We start from the raw sequence: 15227 nt of genomic DNA, 5'->3' as shown, positions 1-15227 counted from the left end.
GCACAACAGCACCTCCGTTTCTGGAGTCTGAGGAGATTCAACATGTTGCTGAGAAACCTTGGCAAACTTCTATAGATGAGTGGTGGAAAGTGTGCTGACTGGCTGCATTATGGCCTGGTATGGGAACACCGATGCCTTTTGAGTGGAAAAGTCTACAAAAGGTAGTGGATTCGACCCAGTACGTCACAGGTAAAATCCTCCCAACCATTGAGCACGTCTACATGAAACGCTACTGTAGAAAAGCAGCATCAGTCATCAAATATCCTCACCACCCTGGCCATGCTCGTTTCTTCCTGCTGCCAGCAGGTAGAAGGTACAGGTGCCTCAGGACTCACAACCAGGTCAAGAACAGTTACTACCCCTCAACTATCATGCTCTTGAACAAAAGGGGGTAGCTACACTCATTTAAGAACTCTGTTGTATTGTTATTTCATGCACATCATTTATTGCTATTTACTTATATCTGCATTCGCACAATTTGTTGTCTATTGATTCTCTTTACAGTTACTGTTCTATAGATTTGCCAAGTGTGCCCGCAGAAAAGGAATTTCAGTGTTGTATGTGGTGAAATATATGTATTCTGATAATAAACTTTGTATACCAGGCATCCTGCATAAGCAGTTATGTTCCTCTCCGTATTTGCTACAGTTTGGCCTAATACTTCATCCACAATTACCATAATTATGTTCTCCACTACATCTACCACACTGCTTTTTACCCCTATACACAGCTACTACGTGATTAAACTTCTGGAGGGGGTGGCACATAGACTTGAACCATAGCCTAAAATAACCCTATCAAACAACTTTTTCATCAAAGTTAGCCATCACCAATACATTGTTGGAACTCCACCAAGAAACCCTTTTAAACATTTAGTACCTATAACTTTTCCCCGACTAAATTATTTTAAACTTGGTCCACCGGTACTTCTAGAGCAGGACTTCTCAACCTGGGTTTATGCCATGGACCAATACCATTAAGCAAGGGGTCCGTGGGCCCCAGGTTGGGAATCCCGGCCAGAGGCATTCCTGTAATTGCTCCTCAAAGCCACTGATGTTTAATATAATTCTTTGGTGTAACATTTCTTCCTCCCACAGCTTTTAACCCTAAAGCTTTCTCACGTTGTTTACTATCTTTACAAAACAGCAGGAGTGTCCCATCTCTTCAAGAGATCTTCCACCCACAATATCTCATGGTGTTTTTTCAAATCCTCAGTTAATCTAATCGCACTGACATAAGAAACCGGTCCACATTCAAATCTCAGCAACACCTTATACTATTTTTTATTTACACCCTGTCTACGATCTCCATCACTGGATGATAAGGCGCTGCAATCCAACTCCGTTCCCCACCACCAAGTCCCCGCCCGTTCGCTACTTCCGTCCACACTGCCCCACAATCCCCCACGCCAGCTCCAGCGACCGTCGCCGCGCACCTGAACCGTGTCCTCATTGGCCAATGGGTATCCGTTGCTAGGACAATGACGAATTACCGCAGGAAATCAATATTTGGGAGGGGGACCGGAAGGTGTAGGAAATGAAAGTTTGACTGACGGCCCGACTAGCCAAATAAACGCAGACACCGGCGCGGAGCGCGAGACGGGAGACCAATAGAAGTAGAGATTTTGAGGTGCATGGGCGGTACCACTGCGCCGCGGATGACGTGAGCGGAGATCGGTAGCAACTGTTGCCTTGAGAATAAACGCCATAGTCACGGTAGCCGTGGAGACTGTTACCCACCAACAGCTCGGGCCCGTAGCAAGGTGAGCACCGCTTCCCAGTCAGAGTCAGGCCTCAGCCGTTTCCCAGGTTCTGCGCCGCCCCGGCGGTCGTTGTTGGCCGGGCTGGGGGGTGTCTCTGTGTCCCTCCAAAGCCATGTGCCGTCCCGCTCACTGTTTATCGCGTTCGCTGCAAAATGGCGGGTTGTTCTGGTCAGCAGTGAGTGGACGTGCCGCTCCTGGCCGGAGTCGGACTGAGGGCCCGGCTCTCGATCCTCGTTGACCGTTGTGTGTGTATGGGTCACAGAGTGAGCAGCCGCCGATCGCGATACGGGAGTGGTGGGTGGAGGCTCAGGGGAGTGGGCTATTACCAGCCAGACCGTTGACTTCACTGGGTAGTGGGTAGCGCCTACTGTATACTTCCAGTGCAAAGACCTGCTGGTCAGTAAGAAGTTGTCGATGTTTCGTGTCGAAACTCTGTATCAGGACTTTCCAATTGCTTAATCTCCATGGATACTGTTCGACCGAGTTCCCTCAGTTTGTTTCTTTTTAAAAAAATCCTATATCCTAGTATTTGCAATCTGCCTTGTACCTGCTTGTGTGTCCAACCATTTTCAGAGTTTGGCCCGGCACTGTTGTGTGAGTAGGCACGAAGCATCTTGCAATGCACAATGCCTTGTGTGGCTCAAATTGCAGGAAGCAAAGGATAATGTGTGAAGGATGCCTTCTGTATTATCTATGGGATTGCGAAGAACGGAATAAGGCTGTTTTTCTTATATACTTAAATTAAGTCATAGATCCGAGGGCATGGTTTAAGAAATGACAAACACTGGCCATATGGTAAGCAGAAAAGCTTCAGATTGCTCAGTGTTGCAAATAGTTTCTTAAGTAGAGCAATGAAATAGCTCTAAAATAAAATAAATAATGGAACTTAATGTATAGATGTGAGAGAGTGAAGGAGGTGTAAAGGGTTGCTGGGAGATGTGGAGCAGAAGAAGGACTTGGGAGTGCATGTGCCCTGTTCCTTAAAGGTAGCAGGACTAATCAGTAAGGTAACGTGTTTTACTGTAAGTTGAGGCATAAATTATTAAGACAGTTATTCAAATACTGTACTGTCAGTAGACTGCAATGCAAGTACTTCAGTTCTAGTCACAACATGACAAGAAAGGTGTGATTCTAGAGTATGTGGGTGTATTAAGCTATTGTCAGAATGCGTACTGAATAATTTCTTCAATAAAACAGTATAAATAAATCAGTTCTAAGATCTACAGACAAATCATCACAACACCGTCTGCGTCAGAAACCAGAAAAGGAAATGCGATTGTGTATGATCGTGAAATATACTTAACATGCCAACAAGGTAGAGGGTGACAACATCTTATGTGCAGGTTAAATTCCTCATTCTAGTAGTAGAAGATGTGTGCACGCATGCTTGGGTAGACCTTAGGAGGAATATTGGTTACAACAGATTGTGGGGCAATAAGGAAAAATGTTGAATTTATCTGGAACTTGCTGTGTTAGAAATAGAAATACATCACATTTGAACAATACTTGGATCTGTGACCGATGGGGCTAAGGACCTTGTACTGGATGTTTGGATTAGGCTTGGTAGCTCGTTTCGGACCAATATGGGTACAATAGGTTGAATGCCCTCGGTGGCTCTAATTTTGCCCGGCACTAGATAAAATAGTTGTATGAAAAAGATTGTGTGAGTGGCTATGGGTTTGTTTCTGTTATCTGTATTAATGATAATTTGTGGTCTTGAAAATTCTTTTACGTTTGAAAGGCTATATGCTACAACTCAATCCCTTGATTTCTGCCATGGTTAATTCAAAACTAAGATTCTCGGTTGGGAAGACATCTAAGTAAATTCTGAGCTAATTTCAAGACTGCAGCTTGGTATCTGTTTGGCTTTCTCTCTTCATGCCTTGGCCATGCTTGCTCAAATATTAATTGTTTAACTTTGCAAACACGAGGAAATCTGCAGATGCTGGAATTTCAAGCAATACACATAAAAGTTGTTGGTGAACGCAGCAGGCCAAGCAGCATCTCAACGAAGAGGTACAGTCGATGTTTCGGGCCGAGACCCTTTGTCAGGACTCGAACGTCGACTGTACCTCTTCCTAGAGATGCTGCTTGGCCTGCTGCGTTCACCGGCAACTTTTATGTGAATTGTTTAACTTGCTTTGTTTTGCAACATAGGTCTACACAGAGTATTCTAAAGGTGGAAATTTTAGTGTAAAGTTAATGGAGATGCCTGGAACTTCTCAAGTGAAAGCTAAGGATGCAGAGTTTTGTGAGAAGGCAGGCTGAAAGAGAGAGCCAGGTCTCATAGTTTGTGAGACAACAGGAATAAATGTAGAATTAATGTGAATCTTTAAAAGTAAGTGAATTGAAAGTTACTCAAGAGCATTGAAAAGGAAGTAAAAACTGCCCAAGTTGTAAATACTCAACTTGGATAGCATGGGTTGAGCGAAAAGCAGAATATATTTTGTTCAAATTATCTCTTTATTGGAATTGGTCAGAGTGGGTGAACAGTACAGAATTGAAGTGATAGGCAGGTGGAACTTTGGGTCACACTTTCAGATTTAGCAGAACAGCGTTGCTAAACAGTCACTAATCTGTATATTACTTCTCCAATATAGAGTAAACCAGATTGTGAGCACTGAATTTTGTACACTGCAAGTTAACTGCTGTTCTAATTTAAATGACCATTTGGATAGTAGGAAGGGCAGAGATACAAGCAGGTATCTCGTGCATGGTTGTGTGAAAGTCGCTGTGAGAAAGATTAAAAAGAGTTGGTAAAGTGGAACTGGTCTCTTTGGGGTATTGAAAGGGGAAGAGAATGCACATAATGATGGATCATTTGGATAATGGCAGAAATGAACAATAATCAACAAAACTACACAGCCTGTGAAGCAGGCAAAATAGAATGGAGTCATTTCAGGAAGGACTGGAAGAGATGGGATAGAAAAATTTCAAAAATGACTCTTGTGGATAGATTTGTGAAAATGAGGCAAGGATGGAAGTTGATGACAAGTTGGCATACTCTTCGACACCATTGCTGTCAAAATGTCCTCTTTTTGCTCCACCAAACTTCCTCTCCAACTTAGTTAACAGAAGTTCCAACTGCATCCATTTAGTTTCCCATACATCTCACTCACTCTACTCTATCCTAACCAACGATGTATTTCCTCTTGCTGTCACCTTTGGCCCTTCAACTTCTATACTTATGAATTGTCTTTGTCCACATTAAGATTGTACTCTTCTCTACCTTGCCTATTCAAGTATCTATGTGCCCCCTTAAATACAGTGATTGTATTTGATTCCATCACTTCCTGAGACAAGACTTGTTTATATAAATATATGCCGGATATCAACCACACTATGTATGTATTGGAAAAACAACTTAGATCATCCATCTTTAAATCTCCTTCCTCGCACCTTAAACCTAAGCTCTCTTGATTTTGATAACACAACTGTGGTTTAAAAATTTTATCAGGTTATCTCTCAGCCGCCTTCACTTTAGGGGAAGAAATGAGCCTACCAGCCTTTCCAATCTCTCCCCATAACTAATTTCCTCCAATTTACGCAGCATCATCATGAATATCCTCTACTGTCCAGCACAGCTACATCCTTCCTATAGTGTGGTGACCAGAGCGGTACACAGAACGATGCAACCATTTGCAAATTACAGCATAATGTTCCAAATTTAATATTCTGTGCCCTAGATATTCCAAAAGTCTCCTTCACCACGCTAAGGAAACTAGAAACTTGCCTCGTTCATCAGAATTCATCAGTGCTTTATCATTTACAGCACCATTTCATGTCCTACTCTGTCTAACTTTACAAAATGTCACCTTGCACTTGTTGGGATTTAATTTCCATTTTCCAATATTCTACATAACCTTTCATTTCTGCCTTGCTCTCTTGTTCTTCTTTCTCGTTTCCACAACACAGCCCGTATTTGTGGATCTGCAGACTTAGTAATCATGCCTCCAGTGTTCATATCCATCAATAACTGCAATTTCCCTGCCTTCAAAATTACACCACCACTTTTTTATTCTCACTTTTGCTTTTAGCATATCGAAGAGATTTTTACTTCAACTATCCTTTGGTTCACTTTCCTATTTCTACCTGTACCCACTGCCCTTTTCATAGAACCTCCCCATGTAATTGCAGGGGAGGCAATATCTTCCCATTTGCCTCTCTCCTCAACATCCTGAACCGCCCAGAATGAGCAGAGATTTAATTGTATGTCTTCCAGTTTGGTGTGCTTAATTCTGTTCTTGCAATGCAATCTGCACTAGACTGGGGAAAACAAAGGAAGATTGGGCAATGACTTTGCAAAGTACCTCAGTCTGGTTTGCAGGGGTGATGCTCAGCTTCCGTCTACTTGTCTTAATTTTCCATCTTTATTCTGCTGACTTCGGTATCGTGCATCAGTGTCGGCCAAAAGAAAGGCATTTCATCTTTCAACTTGGCACATTTATACCCCTCAGGATAGTACATTAATTTCACATAACCAGCTCTTCAGGTTTATTTTTAGAATTTTCTAACTCTAATACTTTGCTCCCCATAACTGCACACAGACCTCATATTTCCTGCTGACATTGAACAATAGCCCTCTAAGCAATCCCATTCCCCTGCTTCTCCGTAATATGTTCTCTCATGCGCCAAAAAAATCCCCTTAATTTTCCTACTATCTACTTACACCAGGGGAAAACTCCAGAAGAAATTAACCAGCCAGTACATTGTTTCAGGACTTGAGGAAACGGCAGCATTCAGAGGAGGCTCACATGGATTTAAGGGAAAATGTACAAATTCCACCTGGGCAGCACTGGAGGTCTGAACTAAATCTGAGCTTTGTAGCTGTACAGCAATTGTATGTGTTATGGTACTAGAAATACCTGTTAAAATTAATATTTTTCTGAAATTGCATATTTTGAGTATCTGGTATATTCCTGCAACAATGGCATCTTGTATTTTCAACATTGCTTTTATTTTCTTCTCCCTCTTTCCCCCCCACTTCTCTTTTCATTTTTGCTTCCATTTGCATCTCTTCTAGGTTATCACTGTGATTAATAAGCTTTCATCATCATAACTTGTTCACTTTCTCTGGTCTTGCCAGTTAATTGATGTCTAAGCTGCTTGAGAAATCAATGTTGATCAAGTCAAGCACACTGCCCTTATCTACACTCTTGTAACCTCAAAAAGATTCTATGTGATCATTCACTAAATCTTCCTATTCTGACCGCAATGAGGCTTTATACTACCCTTCACATTTGATTCCAAAATTTACCACATTACTGAAGTTTAACGAGACTGTAAATGCTGCATTTTTGCCTTTTCAAACAGAAATATAATATTAGTAGTCTTCCAGTTCGCTGGTATCACTCCTGTTGACGGAGAATTGGAAAATGATGACCAGAGCTTCCACAGTTTGTCTATTTTTAATAACAGCATGGAAAATGTTTATGCTGATCTGGTGATCAACACATTGTTGAAGGCACTAAATCTTTTTATTACATTGTTATTTGACTGTGTCTAATCCAATGTATCACGCTCATGACAATGTCTGTGATTTTTGTCTCCACACGCAGCTGATCATTGCAAAACATCTTTTGATTTTAATTGCCAGTTTTTTTTAAAATGTCCCTTTCCCACACTTTCTTGAATACTTTCAATTTCACCTTTTGACTTTCTATATCTTTCTAGGCTTTCTGCAGAATTGATTTTAAAATAACTGATGTACAGTTAACTTAAGCTAATAAGTTCTCCAATTGGCTGTACCTTTATTCTTTTTGAATGTTTCCTATAGCTCTGACACTAATCTATCTTCAAGTACAGTTGCAAGAAAAAGTTTGTGAACCTGTTGCTATTACCTGCTTTTCTGCACTAATTGCTCATAAAGTGTGGTGTGATCTTCATCTAAGTCACAACAATAAGCAAACACAATCTGTCTAAACAATCGTACTTCTTGTCAATACTGAGTACACCAATTAAACAATCACAGACTAGGTTCAAAAAAAGTATGTGACCTTCTCAGAGCCTTCTACAAAATTTGAAGTCAGGTGTTCCAATCAATGAGATGAGATTGGAGGTGTGGGTTGTTAAGGTGCCCTGCCTTACTTTAAGAAAAAAGACACACCAAGTCACACTGACAGATCCTACTCTTCTCAGAAAAGCCTGCTCCAGCATTCTGGGCGATTTGATATCTACAGTGAAATCCAACAGCCAGGAAGGCAGTTCTGCCACACGACATGGAGAACAAAGGGCACGTGAGGCACAGAAGTAGTCGTGGTCATCCACTGTAACCAAAGAAGACCCCAGTTCTGATGCTTGTTCGTATCACTGGACCTGGACCTCTGAGGTGAGAGAGTGGAACCGCCCATTGCAACAGCTTTTCCATTTCTTAAAAACTCTTCCCATAAAGGTTTCCTGTCATTGTCGGACACAACAGACAACAGCCACCACATTTTATAGCAACTGAAGTATACAGAAAATGATTCAGAATGAGGAAAAGACCTGTAGAGTATATAGATGTACACATCTACTGCAGATGACAACTCATGAATAATACACACAAAATGCTGGAGAAACTCCACAAGTCAGATACCTGAATAAGGACTGAGACCCTTATTGGAAGATCAGAATTGGAAAGGAAGGGGGCAGAAACCAGAATTCTATTGTTGGGAGAAGGGACGGAGTACTGTAAACGTAACTTTGCTGGATCAAATAATGACAACACAAAAAGATCGTGAGGACCACAGGCCTGTTAAGGCAACAGGAAGATGTGGTGAGTGCAGATATGCAGGAAATAGAGAAGATGCAGGTGAGGATAATCAAAGGTAGAGGACTTCAAAAGCCCTTCAGAGCAACAAAGACAAAACAGCTAATATTGGCTGGTGAGCCTGATATTAGTGGACAGCGAGCTACTACAGGGAAATGACCTACCACTAACTGGATGGATGAAAAAGATGACTGGGGATGGGCAGCATTGCCTTGTGCCATGTCTCACAAATCTGTTATAGAGTTATTTTGACGAGGTAACCAAGAGGATAGATGAGGGCTGCACAAGTGCACATTATCTTCTGGAATTTATCAAGGACTTTGATAATGTCCTACATGGAAGCCTAGATTGCATGGATCAGGAGTATCTAGCTAATTGGCTCGATGGTGAGAAGCACTGGACGATGTTAAATGGTTATCTTTTCAGAATGGAGGCCTATGGCTAGTGGTGTGCCAAACGGTTTGTTGCTGGGCCCATTGTTTATATAAATAATAAGCAACAATGTGGATGAAAAATGTAAAGGCATAGTTGCTAAGTTTGTAGACATTAAAACAGGTGGTGCTGCAGACAGTGAAAGGGGAGGGGGAACCCTGATCAACTGAACACATGTTGTACAGGAATTGGTGAAGCCATATTTGGAGTAATGGGTGCAGTTTTAGTTACTCTGCTGTAGCAAATGTCATTAAATTGGAAAGAATGCAAATGTTTACAGGAATGTTGCCAGGACTTGAAGGCACAAGTTGGACAAGCCACTGTTTTATTCCTTAGACCATAGGAGGTGGAGAGATGACCTTACAGGTATATAAAATAATGATGGGCATAAATAGGGGAATGCAGTCAGTCTTTTCTTCCCCCCAGATAATGAAAAACTAAAGGGTATTGATTTAACATCAAAAGAGGAAAAAATTTAAAGAAGGGCCTGAAGATCAACCTCTTCATGCAGAAGGTGGTCAGTACAAGCTGCCAGAGGAAGAGTTAAATAACATCTGGATAGATACATGTTTTGGAGGATTATGGACCAACCATGGACAAATGGAAATAGCATGGGAATCATGGTTAACATTGACAAGATGGGCTGAAGGACCTGCTACTGTGCTGTATGATTATGACTCTAAAATTCAAATAACTGTTCATGCTTGTGAACGTGTTTTCCACAGCATCTTGCTTCCACATCACAGGGCACTGAATGGTTCCAAAACTCTTGTTTCAAATTTTAGCGGTTCAGCAGTAGGAATAACAACAGAATGTTGTTTCCATTGTTGCTTCCATTCTTTCTTGCAATTGTCAGGTATCAGGTGTTTCCACTTTGCCAGAAATATACGCAGATACAAACTTTGATTCACAACCTGACATCTTAACACTGCACCAGTCTCGTCCTTTAATTTTGGTCTAAGGATTGCTCACAGCTGCAGTCCTTGGTGAATGCAGGCCATTAGGATTTAAAGGCACTCAGGAATCTAGGTAAATGTTGACGGCCTTTGTTGAAATTTAACTCAGAAGGAACTCTTTGGATAAAGAAACCTAAATATGAGAATTACACAGCAAACCCAGAACCTGAGTTATTGGAGTCCAAGTTTGTTAGCATCTCTGATGAAACTGCTCAATTTTTACCACAATCTATGAAACAATCGTAAGAATTTCAGAAAATACTCAGTTAATACAAAGATGAAATAAAATTAATTTATTAATGAACTGCATTATATTTTTTGAAAGAAAACCTGTCAATAAAGTACCACAGCTAAAATCTATTAACAATCATGCTATTTTTCAATCTGGCATTAAACTTTGGTTCTTTGTATTTAAAGTAGAAACCTTATATTCATTTCAGTGTCATGCCATCAACTATCAAGTTGGAGAGCAGAGACCATTTTCATTGTGGTTAACCTGTCCAAGTCAACTCCATTTTGTATTAGATGGGATAATAAAATTTTCCTCAGCATTTGGACATTGCAAGTCAAAATGTCAGAAAAGTCAGTTGCAAATCAGCAGCCATTCCCTCAACCAACATTATCTTAAAAATGCTGATTCTGTCAAGCATTTTCCAGAACATCACTATGAACACCCAATTATGCAATTACACAAATTATTTCAGGGTAACCACACCACCCCCCGGCTGCCCCATTCTCCCGAGACCAAACCCATTTCCCCCTATGAAAAAAACATGCAACTTTCCTCGCTCACGAAGCAGCAGATTATTCCCAGTAGCAGGTGTCATAGATAGTGATGCAGTGCAGAGGAGCACCATGCTGAGACAGTTTAAATTCTCCAGGTGTAGGAACCAGATCCGAGGAAGTTCTAACCAGACAGATTATGCTTCGATAAGAAGAATTCCTTTATTTCAGCTCATCAAGGCAATGGAGGCCAAGCAGAGATTCAAAACAGTAAAACTGGAAATAAAAACAAATAGATTAGTGAACACGTCTAGAAGGCTTACAACATGGAATAGTACAGGAACAGTACTTCAGCCCATAAACCTGATACCAAATTAAACTACAGCAGAAAAATTCTGTATGAACTCAGCAAGTCAGGCAGCATCCATGGAGAGGAAAAAACTGTTTCAGGCCAAGATCCTTCATTAGGTTTAGAAAGGAAGGGTGAGGAAGCCAGAATAAGAAGGTGGGAAGAGCAGGAGTACAAACGAGCAAGTGATGGATGAGACCAGGTGAGGGAGAAGGTAGGTGAGAGAGGAGGGATGGGTGGAGGTGGAAGTGAAAGTGGGGGGGGGGAAGAAGAGAGAACGATTAAACCAAATAAAATGAATTCTCTACCAATCCACATTCTGACAACCTCTTTGGCACTTTCATACCCGCTTCTACACTATCCCTAGCAGCCTGTTCAAGGCATCCACCACTCCATTAATATTGCCCCACACATCCCCTTTAAATTTTCCACCCCCACCCCACCTTAAATGCATATCCTCTAGTGCTTGACATTTCTACCCCAGGTAGAAATTCTGACCGTGTACCCTATCTATGCCTTGTAATTTTGTGTAGGGCAACTTTTTTTTGGAAAAAAAAGAGTGGTGGGTTCCTTAAACAGAGCATAGTGAGGAAGCAGATATGATAGCGCCTTTTATGATGCTACTAGTCATTTGACTATGGATGAGCCTCTGCATCCAACACTCATTCTAGGTATCTTCACCAGGATCCTACACCAAACATATTACCTCTGGCACACCACTTGCCTCTCCTCTCCTATCAGATTCCTTCTTTACCTTTCCCTATCACCTTCCAGCTAGTCTTCCTTCCCCTTCCCACCTGACCTTTATATTCTGGCGCTCCCCCGAAGGGGCTTGACCTGAGACATCGACTGTTTATATATGTTTATAGATGCTGTGTTCTGTGTGTGTGTTGAGAGACCCAAACCACATGCAGGCTGATGTGTACTTTAAATTGACATCAGTGTCAGCACAGACATCACGTCTAATACCATGAAACTTAAAGTTCACATTCAAGTTTAGTTTATGGTCATTCAGCTGTATACAGGTATACTGCCAAACAAAACAAAATACAGTACATATAACTTACACAGCACAAAGTAATATTACCACAAAGAAATTAATGAGGTACATTTTAAAAAGTAAACATTGTATTGCTACTGGTGCTTCATAAGTGATGAGACCTGGGCGGTGGCAGGGAGTTCAGTCGTCGTGCGGTCTGGGGGAAGAAGCTGTTTCCCATTCTCAGTTCTTGTCTTAATGTTAATGTACCTCCTGCCTGATGGTGGGGGTGGGGGGCGGGGTGAGGGTCATGGAGATTGTTGGATGGATGGGAGGGTGTCATTGGCAGTGCATACGTAGTGCTCCGGATAAATATCTCTGCTGGCTGGAAAAGAGATCCCAATGATCCCCTCAGCAGTTCTTGCAGTCCTTCGTGGGAAGTTGTGGTCAGATGTCTTACAATTTCTGTAACAGATGGTGGTGCAGCTGGTTGGGGCAGTCTTGATCATGCTCACGTACAAATTGGTTAGAATGTGGAAGGAGAGGATCACTCAGCTCTTTCTCCTCAGGAAGTGGAGATGCTGCTGTACTTTCTTAACTAAAGAACTGGTGTTGAGGGTCCAGGTGAGACATGTTATGTGCATTCCCAGAAACTTGGTCTCCTAACTCTGTCCATGGAAGAGCTGTTTATGTGCTGTGATGAATGGTCAGCCTGCACCATCTTAGTCCACAATTATCTCTTTGGTCTTGTCCACGTTGAGACTCAAGTTGTTGTGCTTGCACCATTCTACCAGCAGCTCTTACTTCCTCTCTGCATGCTGTCTCATCATCACTGTTGATGAGACCAGCTACTGCTGTGTCACCAGCAAACTTGATTCGGTTTGAACTGGATCTAGCAATGCAGTCATGCATTAGCAACGTGAACAGCAGTGGTCTGAGCATGCAGCCCTGGGAAGTGCTGGTGCTCGCTCAGGGTGATGAAACTAGAGATGTTCGTGCCAATGTGGACTGACAGTAGCCTTTCTGTCAAGAAGACCAAGATCCCGTTAAAGAGAAGTCTTGAGACCCAATGAGGGCAGTTTACCCACGAGCTTCTGAGGGGTGATTGTATTTAATGCAGAGCTGAAGTTGATCAACAGCATTCTGAGGCACCATTTTCCAGGTGGGCAGGATGGAGTGGAGTGCGGAGGCTATGGCTATCATCAGTGGACTGATTTGAGCAATAAGCAAACTGGAAAGTGTCCAAAGTAGCAGAAAAATGGGACTTAATGCTATTTAAAGCACTTCATTGTTGAGATCAGTACCACTAGATGGTAGTTGTTGAGGTGGATGACTGTCACCCTTTTGGGTATCGGGATGATAGTGGCCATCTTCAAGCCTGTGGGGACAGTGAACTATTCCAGAGAGATGTGAAGATGTCTGTTAGAACCTTAATTAACTGGGCTAAACTGCCCTTCAGTTCATGCAGCTTTACATAGGCTAACCCTGGCTAGTGTCTTCCTTCCTCACATCCACTGTGGACACAGTGTGCCTACTCAGGAGCTGGGGTGGGGAAGGGGAGCCTTCCTTACTAGCATTTCATTTTGTGCATCAAATAGAGTGTTTAAAAAAAACAACAACATTCACCCTATCAGGAAGAAAGGTGTCACTGTTGCTAAGACAGAGAGTGGACTTGTAGTCCTTTATGATCCGAATGCCCTGCCACATAAGTTCTTGTCCCTGATTTCATAGAAATGGCTGTATATTCTCTGATTAATCCTGTTTTGCCTTCCTGATGGCGACTAAAAGCATTACACCTGTTGACCTGGGAGCCATCTTGTCCCCCAATTTGAAGGCAGCATCCTGTTCGCTCATCTGTGCCCAGACCTCAGTTTAGCATCAGGTTTCATATCACTGGCAAATGTAGTGAAATTTACTGTTTTGCAGTATTAGTATACTGTAAGAAATCATGAAAAAAGATTTTCCATAAGATGTATATAGTGACAGAGAACCCAGGTTTAAAAACACTCCGTTCGCATCTACAATCAGAGCAATGTAAATCAGAACAGCAAGGGTCAAGGTATTACAGGAAATGGTAAATGACCCAGGTATTGCAAGAAAGATATGAGCATGGATTAAGCAGTGGCTGATTGGCAGAAGGCAAAGAGTGGGGATGAAGGGAGCCTTTTATGTTAGTTGCTGGTGACCAGTGGTATTCTGCAGGGGACTGTGTTGGGACTGCTTTTTATGTTATATGTCAGTGTCTTGGATGACAGAATTAACAGTTTTGTTGTAAAGTTTGTGGACAATATGAAGGGACAGGTAGTTCTGAGGAAGTCGAGAGGCCACAGAAGGACTTGGACATATTAGGAGAATGGGCAAAAGTGGCAGATGGAATGCAGTATTGGGAAGTGTATGGTCATGCGCTTTGGTAGAAGAAATGAAAGGCAGACTCAGTGGGCCAAATGGCTTAATTATGCTCCTATATCTTATGGTCTTGCCTAAAACAGAATTTGCAACAGAAAAATACACTGCAAGGTTCTGTGTGTGAAATATAACTGACATGACTATAACATTGTCACTTACCTTTTTTGCCTTTATCAAAAGTATACATGGTACTGGCCTGGGGTGCTTCACTTAAATTCATTGTATTTCCAAGCAAACATTTTTTTCCACGATAATTTTGTGTTGGCCTCATCTCCTGCAGATTTGGCTGACTTTAGCAAGCCTCTGGTGAAACAGCTTTTTAAACATTTTCTAAATGCCCAATTAGCTTAGAAAGTTTCTTAATGTGATATTTTTTTCTACAGTCTGTGCTGTGTATTGATTGACAGTGATGCTTGCTGGGGCCAGTTTCAAGTGACTTTTGTGTTGTTATATCTGGGAACTGTTTTACTTTTAACATCATTTGTACGGCACATATCTTTGTCAGGGAAATTGGCTCAAATCAAATGGTGTTTTCTGTCTCTACTCCAAGGCACTAAGTACCTTCCATTGTACTTTTCTATTGCAAATTCTTTTTTGACTCCTGCTGTTCTGCTTTACATTGCTCTGATTGTAGATGTTAATGTGATTTCAAACCTGGGTTCTCTGTACTCATGTGATTATTGTTTGTGAAGAGGCTATTTTAAATTACAGGTTTCCCTTGTCATACGAAGGTAGAGCATTCCTATGAAACGGTTCGTAAGCTGAAATGTCGTAAAGCGAAGAAGCAATTACCATTTATTTATATGGGAAAATTTTGTGAGTGTTCGCAGACCCAAAAATAACCTACCAAATCATGCCAAATAACACACAAA

The 15227-nt window shown here is 41.7% G+C and overlaps 1 protein-coding gene across 2 annotated transcripts in view; it reads left to right on the top strand.

Annotated features, from left to right (window-relative positions):
- Window positions 1-1641: 1641 nt before the first annotated feature.
- Window positions 1642-15227, top strand: part of rfx2 (regulatory factor X, 2 (influences HLA class II expression)) — a 220443-nt gene continuing 206857 nt past the window's right edge. For both annotated transcript variants that reach the window (XM_063032557.1, XM_063032556.1), the window contains exon 1: window positions 1642-1762. The gene's annotated coding sequence lies outside the window, so the exon portion shown is untranslated. The remainder of the gene's footprint in view (window positions 1763-15227) is intronic.

The sequence above is a fragment of the Mobula hypostoma genome, chromosome 24 (assembly GCF_963921235.1).
Source record: "Mobula hypostoma chromosome 24, sMobHyp1.1, whole genome shotgun sequence".
NCBI classification, from domain to species: domain Eukaryota; kingdom Metazoa; phylum Chordata; class Chondrichthyes; order Myliobatiformes; family Myliobatidae; genus Mobula; species Mobula hypostoma.
Note: the sequence above shows the minus strand (reverse complement) of the source record. Positions and strands in the feature narration are given on the sequence as shown.